General features: G+C 39.3%; 1 long non-coding RNA gene across 1 annotated transcript; it reads left to right on the forward strand.

Annotated features, from left to right (window-relative positions):
* Nucleotides 1-5,671: 5,671 nt before the first annotated feature.
* LOC106093874 (uncharacterized) lies at nucleotides 5,672-10,533 on the forward strand. The gene is made up of 3 exons (XR_001222416.2): nucleotides 5,672-5,745; nucleotides 5,834-5,923; nucleotides 10,446-10,533. It is a non-coding gene; the product is annotated as an uncharacterized LOC106093874 (long non-coding RNA).
* The last annotated feature ends 497 nt before the right edge of the window (nucleotides 10,534-11,030 follow it).

Genomic DNA, 11,030 nt, shown 5'->3' on the forward strand with positions numbered 1-11,030 from the left:
ACAAGCGGTTAGCTTTACGCGTTCAACCTCTATCGTGATTTCGGCAGACGGAAGGACCGTCGAATGGGCGGACAAAGGGACGGACATAGCAAGATCGACCTAGAATGTCCGATACTCTGATTTGGGATATTAGGCCCATAAAAGCCACATTTATTATCCGATTTTGCTGAAATTTGGAACAGTGAGTTGTGTTAGGATCATCGATATCTATCGTCAATTTGGCCCAGATCGGTTCAGATTTGTATATAGCTGCCATATAGACCGATCCTCCGATTTAGGGTCTTAGGCCCATAAAAGCCACATTTATTATCAGATTTTTAAGAAAGTGAGTTGCCTTAGGCCCTTCTGCATTTTCCTTCAATTTGGCCCAGATCGGTCCAGAATTGTATATAGCTGCCATATAGACCGATCCTCCGATTTAGGGTCTTAGGCTCATAAAAGCCATATTTATTATCCTATTTTGATAAAATTTGAGACAGTGAGTTGTCTTAGGCCCTTCGACATTTTCCTTCAATTTGGCCCAGATATAGCTGCCATATAGGCCGATCTCTCGATTTTAGGTTTTGAGGTCATAAAAGGCGCATTTACTGTCCGATGTCGCTGAAATTTGAGACAGTGAGTTTAGATAGGCACTTTGACGCCCTTCTTCAATTTGGATCGGTACAGATTTGGATATAGCTGCCATATAGACCGATATCTCGGTTTTAGGTTTTGGGGCCATAAAAGACAAAGTTATTGTCCGATTTCGCCGAAATTTGAGACAGTGCTTTATGTTAGGCTCTTCGACATTTTTTTCTGCAACTTGGCCCAAATCGATCCAGATTTGGATATAGCTGCCATGTAAATCGATATCTCGATTTAAAGTTTTGGCCCCATAAAAGGCGCATTTACAATCCGATTTCACTGAAATTTGACAAAGTGATTTATGTTAGGCTTTTCGACATCCGGTTTATTTTTAGATATAGCTACTGTACTTATTAGTATTTTGTCCAAATCAGAACATATTTCGGTATAACTGCTATAAGGCGTAAGGTATGCAATTTTCACCGGATTTTGATGAAAGGTAGTTTACATATATACCCGAGGTGGTGGGTATCAAAAGTTCGGCCCGGCCAAACTTTACGCCTTTATACTTGTTTCTACAGAAATTTGTATCTATTTTTACTATGGCAAGGATTGACACTTAAACTACTTAAAACACCTATTGTAAAGGCCCGTGCTAGGGTGGGAATTTTAAAAAACTATTCCGCAAACAACCGCAACGAAATTCCTATATTTTATTTTTCTTCACTTAAAGGACCGAAAGGTTGTCATAACAAAGATAAATGCTGTATGATCAATTTTGACCACTCTGCCCTGTCTCTGTTCATGTTGATTTCTCCAAATTAGCGCCATCTTCTGACTATTTTCAATTGGATCAACTAAATCCATTGTAAAGGCCCGTCCTAGGGTGGGAATTTTAAAAAATTATTCCGCAAACAACCGCAACGAAATTCCTATATTTTATTTTTTTTCACTTAAAGCACCGAAAGGTTGTCATAACAAAGATAAATGCTGTATGATCAATTTTGACCACTCTGCCCTCTCTCTGTTCATGTTGATTTCTCCAAATTAGCGGCATCTTTTGACTGTTTTCAATTGGATCGACTAAATCCAAATCGACTAAATCCAAATAAATCCAAACAGCCAATAGATGGCGCTAGTTTATATGTTAGTGCTATTCGCTTGGAATGACTTAACGCCTATAACATTGATCATCATGTGGTAGTTGTCTATAACTGACTATATGACTACCTATTAAATAGTCGTCATTTAGTCTTTGTATACCCTCCACCATAGGAGGGAGGTATACTAATTTCGTCATCCTGTTTGTAACACCTCGAAATATGCGTCTGAGACCTCATAAAGTATATATATTCTTGATCGTCATGTCATTTTAAGTCGATCTAGCCATGTCCGTCCGTCTGTCTGTCGAAAGCACTCTAACTTTCGAAGGAGTAAAGCTAGCCGCTTGAAATTTTGCACAAATACTTCTTATTAGTGTAGGTCGGCTGGGATTGTAAATGGGCCCAAACCGGTCCATGTTTTGATGTAGCTGCCATATAAATCGATCTTAGGTCTAAACATTTTGAGCTTCTAGAGGGCGCAATTCTTATCTGATTTGGCTGAAATTTTGCATGTGGTGTTTTGGTAACTTATTGTTCAAATCGGTCAAAACATAAACTGATCTTGGGTCTTGACTTCTTGAGCGTCTAGAGGGCGCAATTCTCATCCGATTTGACAGAAATTTCACCCGCAGTGTTTTGGTATCACTTTCAACAACTGTGTTAAGTATAATTCAAATCGGTTCATTATCTGGTATAGTTGTCATATAAACCGATCTTGGATCTTGAATTGTTGAGCCGCTAGTGGGCGCAATTTCCATCCGATTTGGCTGAAATTTTGCATAAAGTGTTTTGTTATGACTTCCAACAACTGCTCTAAGTATGGCGCAAATCGGTACATAACCTGGTAAACCGATCTGGGATCTTGATTTCTTGAGCCTCTATAGGGCGCAATTCTCATCCTATTTGGCAAAAATTTTGTACAACAGCTTCTCTCATGACCTTATTTCAGTCCATTCGGATAATAATTGCGCCTTGTAGAGGCTCAAGAAGCAAAATCGGGAGATTGGTTTATATGGGAACTGTATCAAGCTATAGATCGATTCAGACCATATTGGACACGTATGTTGGTGTTCAATATGGTCCGAATCGATCTATAGCTTGATACAGCTCCCATATAAACCAATCTCCCGATTTTGCTCCTTGAGCCCCTACAAGGCGCAATCCTTATCCGAATACACAATGACTTCTACAATGTTCAGTATTCATTTATGGTTCAAATCGGACTATAACATGGTATAGCTCCAACAGCATAACATTTCTTATTCATTATTCTTTGTTTGCCTAAAAAGAGATACCTTACAAAGAACTCGACAAATGCTACCCATGGTGTAGGGTATATAAGATACGGCCCGGCCGAACTTAGCACACTCTTACTTGTTTTACTTTGTGTTATTTTCTATGTAATTCTCTCTAAAGACAAAATTCTGGCTTCGATAGCATTTCGATCATTCCGGTCACTTTATGGCCGAATTTCCATGAATTCTGCCAAAAAAGGCCTTATTAACTGCTTTGGAAAATAACTTTTAGCCGCTTCTCTATCTGAACTAAGCCTCTGGCTATTGCCACAAGTCATCATCATCAATAGCAAATTGATGTTTACCCTGTGATAACTATCACAGTCAATTATTTACGTATCTCATAAATGATTAAAACCTACATACCCCCCGAGTATCGGACACACTCATATTGTTTATGCCCTTATTTTAGTAGCTTTTAATCATTTTCAAATATTAACTCGTCGCTGGTGTACTCACGTCGCTCATGTCCAGCTATCCGGACCTGTATTTACATATAAAAACTTTAAGTTTCTTGGGATTGATTTGCTGTCATTGCACGCAGGGCAAAGACAAAAAACTGTGCATTGCAACTTGCCAAAGTCATGAGTGGAGAGCAAAGGCAACATTTTTCCTAGTTCAGTTGTTGTGTTTTATCAGTCTATTGAATTGCATTCTATGCCCTCAATATTACTATATGATGTTATTTACTGAGACGGGCAATCTGCATTTAGTACTGCTCTTTGGAAGCGCCTGCCTGATGATATCATGTTCCTATGGATATTTTTATGTGACACGTGCCAGGAATATTCAATTCCTGAAGGACATTTTAATCCATTACAATCACATGTTAATCGAAGGTGGCAACAAAGGCGTAGAGGTGACAAATGTGGAAATCAAGCGACATCAGTTTTACCATTATGTGACCATATGTACGCTAAACTCTTTCATAGCCGTGGTTAGCTTTCATCAAGGATTGGGACACTGGTCTGCCAATGTGACACTTATTCTAGTGCATACGTTCGTCAAGATTGTCGTAGGAATTGTCATATCCACATATGTAAGCATAACACAGATGTTGGCCTTATCGATGCGCAGATTAAATGATCAGCTGTCTTTTCTAATGACCGCAACTGTATTTGGTGTCAAACTTGACATGCGAAAGTTGATTAAACGTAGGAATAGATTGCTGAGGATTTGCTATCAAGATTTGAATCCACGTTATGGTATAATTTTGTTGCTGGCTGTCTTGTATACATTGTTGGCTGCTCCCTCCGGACCATTTCTCGTCATTTCAATTTTTACAAGTGACAAACTCAAGTCTAAGACTTGGATTCTATTGGCAGCAAGTGTTGTTTCAATCTTCTGGAGCATTCCGTGTATTGTGATGTGCTGCATAATGGCCAAATGTTGTGATATAACAGTTGAGGTAAGATGACTGTTAATGTCTTCCAAAAAACACTATCAGAATGAATGCAACAAAAAAAGGTTATTCAAGTAATGTTACCCATAGTTTGGTTCGCTCCAACTTTGGATATCTATACCAAGGAGGCAATAACAATTGCAAACATTAACAAAGGATTATTTTTAAAAAATGAACTTAACATACAATGTCAGTCAAAAACCAAGCATAGCAACTGCTAGGGTTAAAGAAGTCAAAATGAAGGATTGGTGTGCATAGAGGTATGTCTAGATGTAGCTCTCATATATAAGTGCCGGTCAAAATAATAGCACCGTTAAGGTTACCTTTCTAATGGTGTACAATATGCACATTAAAATATTTTTTATTGCGTTCTCAGTATTAGAGGGAAGATAGACAATTATTGGGTTGCCCAAAAAGTAATTGCTGATTTTTTTTAAAAGAAAGTAAATGCATTTTTAATAAAACTTAGAATGAACTTTAATCAAATATACTTTTTTTTACACTTTTTTTCTAAAGCAAGCTAAAAGTAACAGCTGATAACTGACAGAAGAAAGAATGCAACGCCGACTATATGAAAAATCCGCAATTACTTTTTGGGCAAATCAATATGCTATCTTTTGAAAACGCATACATTTGTTTATATATTCTAATCGATTTAAAAAATTGGATCCAATATTCGGTAGTCGAAATAATAGCACCACACGACGCTTCTATCACAAATTCCGTTATTTTTATTGAATAAATAGGCAAATTGGAAATTGTTATGATGCCTTGTTACCGTTAAATACAAATCCGTTAGAAATTCCACCCTTTTACATTGCAATTGGACAAGGAAAGCACTCCACAGATGAAAAATTTGCTCAAAAAGCTGGTATCTGATAGAAAATCTAATTCGAATATATGGAAATTATTTGACTGTCACAAACAAAATGATCATTAACGCTCTTATGTTCAAGTTTCAAATGAAATCATGTCGTTGAAAATTTATTGTCATTCTTCTGGAAGAAGATCGTTTGGTTCGAAAATCCAAAGAGAGATCATTATGCTACCCTAAAGACTCCTTTATAAATGTGGCAGTAGACATTTTCATCAATCTACTGACTTTTAAGCAGGCAGCCTGCTGCTCTGAAATTCCAATAATTTTTCTATGACAGCAGAACTACTGCTGCAAAAACAGCAACATTAACTACTTTCACTCAGCAGACACTGCATGCTAGTATCAGCAAACTTTGTGATTTAAGTGTAACCTAAATAGTTTTGCTTTAGTCTTCAAACCATATACCAATACAATAACCACTACATTTTTTTATCATTTCAGGCAAATAGAACAATTAAAATTCTTTTAAGGATTCCAGTTAAAAAGGGTCAAAACTATAAAATGGTGAGTATGTTGCAACATAGTGTAAAAATGTTTGTTTAATAAAGTATTTCAAATGTCTCTCAATGCCTGTAATTCTTAATATTTTCAGACACACAAAATCTTATGGAAACACTTGCAACAGAAGCCTATATTGAACGTATTGGGATTATTTACATTGAATAGCAGAACATTATTTACGGTACAGTAAACACAAAAACTGAAATTAAAATATTTAAAATTTGGCATGTTTTAGGAATATGAGAAAACCTTTCATACTTCTATTGGGTTGCCCAAAAAGTAATTGCGGATTTTTTAAAAGAAAGTAAATACATTTTTAATAAAACTTAGAATGAACTTTAATCATATATACTTTTTTTACACTTTTTTTCTAAAGCAAGCTAAAAGTAACAACTGATAACTAAAAGAATGCAATTACAGAGTCACAAGCTGTGAAAAAATTTGTCAACGCCGACTATATGAAAAATCCGCAATTACTTTTTGGGCAACCCAATATATACTCAATTTAAATTTTGACTCCATGATAAGTCGACGGTATCGACTATGTAGTACCTTAAGCCACCTATTCAAGATTAAGCTCAATGATAAGGGTCCTTTTATAGGCGAGAGCGAACGGCGTTCCGCATTGCGACATTCTTTGGGGTGAAGTTTTTACATAGCAAAGAACCTCACAAATGTCGCCAGCACAAGAAGGGGATGACATTTCTTTCCAAATTTTCTCGCTAGGATTCAAACCCAGGCATTCAGCATCATAGACGGACTGCGCTACGGTGGCCTCCTACATCTACATTATAATTTTAAATCGGGCGATGGCATTCTATGGACCCTATATTACTTACTTTACTTTACTTGGCAATTACAGATTAACTAGCCGGGCGTAGAATAGCATTCCAAGCGCCTCGATTTTCTGCGCTCATTCTAAAATCTCTGACACCAAGTTTCGAGGAGTCTCCCACCACTTGATCTTTCCATCGGGCTTTAGGTCGTCCCGGTTTGCCTTCACCACCGTGTTTGCCTTTAAAAGACTTCTTTGCTGGAGCTTTTTCATCCATTCTGACAACATGACCTAGCAAACGCAGCCGTTGTATTTTGATACGTGTCAGTATGATATCGTTGCCATACAGTTCATACAGCTCGTTGTTCATATGACGCCTATATTCTTCATTAACGCAATCTGCTAAATATATTTTACGAAGAATCTTTCTCTCAAATACTCCAAACACTGCCTCATCTGCTTTCAAAACTGAGCCCCATATAACAACGAGGGTAGTATCAGTGTTTTGTATAGTGTAATCTTCGTCTGTCGAGTGGTGGTCTTGATTCTAAACTGCTTACTTAGTCCAAAATAGCATCTGTTTGCCAGTATTATTCTTCGCTTAATCTCAAAACTGGTGTCATTCGTTTCGGTTACGGCGGTGCCGAGGTAGATAAATTTGCTGACTGTCTCAAAGTTGTGGTTCCCAACTTTCTCCATTTTCTTTATCTGCTCGGTGGTGCAAGGCTTTTTAGGAGTTGAAACCATCCATTTCGTCTTATCTCCATTTACTGCCAGACCCATTTTCACTGACTCTCTTTCGATTCTTTCAAAGGCTGCTGTTACTACTTCCGGTGACCGACTTCTGATATCGATGTCGTCGGCATAGGCGAGTAGCATGTGTTCTCTTGTGATTAGTGTGCCATATCTATGCACATATGCATCTCGTATAATCTTCTCCAGCAGGATATTAAAGAGATCACACGATATTCTGTCTCCTTGTCTGAAACCTTGTTTGGTATTCAGTGGTTCGAAGAGATTATTTCCTATTCTCACTGAGGAACGCGTATCAGCATGTGTCATCCTGCAGAGTCTTATAAATTTTGCAGGGATACCAAACTCACCTTTGAACGTTAAGGAGTATCGAAGACGGCTTTGTAGTCAACAAAGAGATGGTAGGTGTTGATTTGTCCTTCTCGGGTCTTTTCCAGGATTTGGCGCTGTGTGATTATCTGGTCCAGGGTGGATTTACCAGGTCTAAAGCCGCATTGATAAGGCCCAATTATCTCATTGACTTCAGGTTTTAATATTTCACACAGTACGCTCGAGAGTATTTTGAATGCGACGGGTAGGAGACATATTCCCCTGTAGTTGGCATATTCCGTCTTGTCTCTTTTCTTGTGTACGGGACATAGTATGCTGAGGTTCCAATCAATCGGGTATGCGTTCTTCTAGCCAGATTGCGCATATAAGCTGATGCATACGACTTATCAGCGAGTCGCCTCCGCTCTTAAATAGTTCAGCGGGTAACACGTCGGCTCCTGCTGCCTTGTTGTTCTTTAGTCGGGTCATTGCTACTTGGACCTCATTCTGACTAGGAGATAAACATTCTATACCATCATTAGGAATTGGTTCTGCGGTATACTCATGGCCACCATCATCGGATACCAGCAGCTGGGAAAAGTGTTCTCAGCACACTATCTGCATGAGTTTCCACATTTCCTTCTTTGTCGCTGCTGGAGGATGTGCCTGTACCAAAGTCATCGGTTTGATGTTTCATTCTTTGGTAGAATTTCCAGACTTAATTCAAGCTCCTGAAAATTTCGATTTGCTCACACTCACAACTTTCCACTTCCCTCTTCTTCTTGCGGAAGAGACGTTTCTCCCCTCTGTTTTTCTACCGATACTCCTCTTTCGCCTGGTGCGTTGCTAAGGACTGTAATGTTGACCTCTATGCTTCATTCTTGGCTTCAGTAGCTTTTCTACACTCCTGCTCGTGTCATGAGGATTTTGGTACCCAATTACGGATGTTGCGGCTCTTTCCATGGAGAGCACAATGGATTGCCATTCCGCTGCTATACTATCGGGACAGGGAGTGCTTTCTTCAAGCAATTAGGTCAGCCTAGTGGAGTATGCCGTTGCCACCCGTTGTGTTTGTAGCTCTCCCATGTCCAGCTTTCGTGCAGTTTCAGATCGTACGTCTCTCGCCACACTAAGATGTGTGTGAACCTTTGCTGCAACAAGGTAATGATCCGAATCGATGTTCGCCCCTCGGATCGATCGAACATCTAACACTATAGTTGAATGCCTTCCTTCTATCACAACTTAATCTATTTGGTTTCTCGTGTTTTGATCGGGTGACAGACATGTGGCCGTGTGAATCCTTCGATGTTGGAATCTGATGATGCTAACACCATGATTTTTGCCGCGGCGAAGTCTATTAGCCTCAATCCATTATCAGAAGTTTCTTGGTGTAGGATAAATTTTGCGACTGTTTCCTACCCTATTTTCGCATTAAAATCTCCCAGAACGATTTTAATATCATGGGCGGGACTGCGGTCATATTCTCATTCTAGGCGCTTATAGAAACTATCCTTGGTCTGTTTGTCCTTGTCTTCTGTCTTGGCATGGGCGCAAATAAGGCTGATGTTGAAGAACTTGGCCTTTATGCGGATTGTGGCTAACCTCTCATCCACCGGAGTAAGCATGGAGATAAGATGTTTCAACCTCCGACTAACCACAAATCCACCGCCAAATTCATGCCTAGTTTCATGGCAACTATAATATAGGGCGCATTCTCTCGGTGTTGTTGAGGAGCCTTTCTCGAGCCATCGCACTTCTTGTATGGCAATAATGTCTTTCCTGTATTTCTCCAATACATCCTTCATTGCGTATACTGCACCCTTCCTATAGGCGGATTGTGGCTAACCTCTCATCCACCGGTGTAAGCATGGAGACAAGGTGTTTCTATCTCCGACTAACCACAAATCCACCACCAAATTCATGCCTAGTTTCATGGCAGCTATAATATAGGGTGCATCCTCCGGTGTTGTTGAGAAGCCTTTCCTGAGCCATTGCACTTCCTGTACGGCAGTAATGTCTTTCCTGTATTTCTCCAATACATCCTTCATTGCGTATACTGCACCCTTTCTATAAAGAGTGGGGAAATTCCAGGTGCAGATACGCAAATCATGGTTCTTTAAACGTTTGCGGGGGGTCGTCAACAAAGGGGATCCCTTTTTTAATATTCTTCGATTTTTCATAGTAATTTCTTGAAGTTTTAGGGGTGATGGGCTACTAACCCGACGACACAACCTATCTTTGTATCGTTCTTTAGGTGAACTCGTGGCACAAGGTAGCTCACTACCTTTACCGGATGTTGAAAGTAGTAACACCGCGGGGAGAAGGAAGATAAAGATAAGCCTCGATTGTGCCAAGTAAAAACCATTCAGAACCGTTGCTTGGTTTCCAACATCCCCAAGTCACCTGTCAAAACAAAACACTTCACGCAAAATTGCAGCCAAAGCGAGCCCTCTAGAGGCCAACTTTACTCCTTCGAAAGTTTGTGTTCTACAGATAGACAAATAGACGGACAGGGCTAGATTGACTTAGAATGTCAAGACCCAGATCAATATTTCCAGATGTAACAAACGGAATGACTAGATTATTAAGCTCCCATCCCATGGTGGTGGGTATAATGAAACGATAGGAAGGAAGGGCGACTGGGATTCAATGAGGGATTACAGATCTTGAGAAGACTACTGATAAGATGTAGGTGTGGCCTTCGGTATCATAGCGGGATTCATAGGGCTACGAGTGCACCTTTACAAAATGGGTGCGGCAAGAGGGAGGTTGAAACATTTCCTAAATCAGGCTATCACTTTTTCTTGCAAATGTTGAACATTTCTTGTATACTTGGCATTTTTAAAAGTTTTTCTTTATTTTTCAGCTCCTGTCTACCATAATGGGTTACATTATAATAATGGTCCAGTTCAATGAACTCAATACTGAAATTGGGTCATATGAACATAATTCAGTTTAATGGAAATAAGAAAAAAATTGTGACAAAATGTTTTCAAAATAAATTTACTAAATTCGAAATTTTGAACTTCTTTTTAATTGAACACAGGGATGATGAACGATCATTAATAACTTAGATGTACTCTTATACTTGGCATATTGATATCTTAGCTTTGAACATTAATATGAACATTGAACATGCTCCTAAGGAACAGGGGAAAACTTCTCATATATCAATGAGTGCAGTCCGATTCAAGTTCAAGCTCAATGATCAGGGGCCTCCTTTTTATAGCCGAGTCCGAACGGCGTGCCGCAGTGCGACACCTCTTTGGAGAGAAGTTTTACATGGCGTAGTACCTCACATATGGTGCCAGCATTAGGAGGGGAAAAACACAGCTGAAATTTTTTTCTGATGGTCTCGCCAGGATTCGATCCCAGGCGTTTAACGAAATAGGCGGACATGTTAATCTCTGCGCTACGGTGGCCTCCAGTGCACGGTAGTGTAATTATTTCA

This window comes from Stomoxys calcitrans, chromosome 5, assembly GCF_963082655.1.
Source record: "Stomoxys calcitrans chromosome 5, idStoCalc2.1, whole genome shotgun sequence".
Taxonomy (NCBI): domain Eukaryota; kingdom Metazoa; phylum Arthropoda; class Insecta; order Diptera; family Muscidae; genus Stomoxys; species Stomoxys calcitrans.